We start from the raw sequence: 1184 nt of genomic DNA on the forward strand, positions 1-1184 counted from the left end.
CAGAAATGCACAGCACAGTCATCCAAACCATCCTGCTTACACACATAGATAAATCTCTTTCCCTCACTCCCTCTCCTGTCCTTCTCAACTCAGTAAGTCTTTCCTTTTGAATAAACTCATTCCTTTTTCTCAGTGTCTATTGTACCCTTCAAATTCCATTTTTCTCTTTCAGATTCTCACACTAAGGAGACATTACGATGGTTGCACATGTGGGTCTGATTTATTTCACTTAAAAGGACATTTTCTATTTGCATCCATTTACATACAAAAGACTCAAATTTATCCTGCTTTATAGTTGAATAAAAATAATCCACCAAATAACTCAGTGGATTAAAGTGCCTGCAAGCAGACACAGGGGCTGGGGATTCAATCCCCATACCTGACGTGCTGGCCACACCCCAGGGTGAGCTGAGACAGGAAATTGAGACTGGGCATGGTGGCGAGTGCCTGTAATCCCAGCTCTTGAGGGGCTGTAAACAGGCAGATCACTACAAGTCCGATCTGGTAGTGAGACCCTGAACACCCTGTATTACTTTTTTTTCTTTTTCTATTTTTTTTCCCAGACTGCTCCCTAAAAATACAAAAATAAATAAATAAATAAATAAATCTGACAAGAGCATTAGGATCTACCACTTAGAGAACTTTTACAACTCAATATTTTAAAGACAAAAATTGCTAAAAATTGGCAAAAGGAAGTAACAAGAAATCAAGAAAGAATATGAAAAGACCACCTCCAAATGAGACACGCAAATGTCCAATGAATACATTAAAAATATTCAGCATTCTTGACCACTGGCAGAATGGAATCCAACATACCACTGACATAGCTTCACATCCCCTATAATAACTAAATTAAAAATGACAGATGTAGGAAAAAATGTGGAGAAATTGGACTGCTCACATTTTGCTTCCAGAATTAAAAATCATGCAACCATCTTAGGGAACAGGCAGTTCCTGAGAAGGTTAAACATAGTGTTACCATATACTGAACAATCCCACTGCTATGCCAAGGAAACGAAAATATATTCCCACATGGAAACCTGTACATGAATTTTTGAAGCAGTAGTATTATTCATAAAGACTAAAAGTTGGGAATAATTAAAACACTCATCAACTGATGAATGAATTAATAAAAATTACAAAGCACAAGCACAGGCCCAGCATGTGAGTGAGAACTTCAACAA

This window comes from Octodon degus, unplaced genomic scaffold (genome assembly GCF_000260255.1).
Source record: "Octodon degus isolate 3935 unplaced genomic scaffold, OctDeg1.0 scaffold00154, whole genome shotgun sequence".
NCBI lineage: Eukaryota > Metazoa > Chordata > Mammalia > Rodentia > Octodontidae > Octodon > Octodon degus.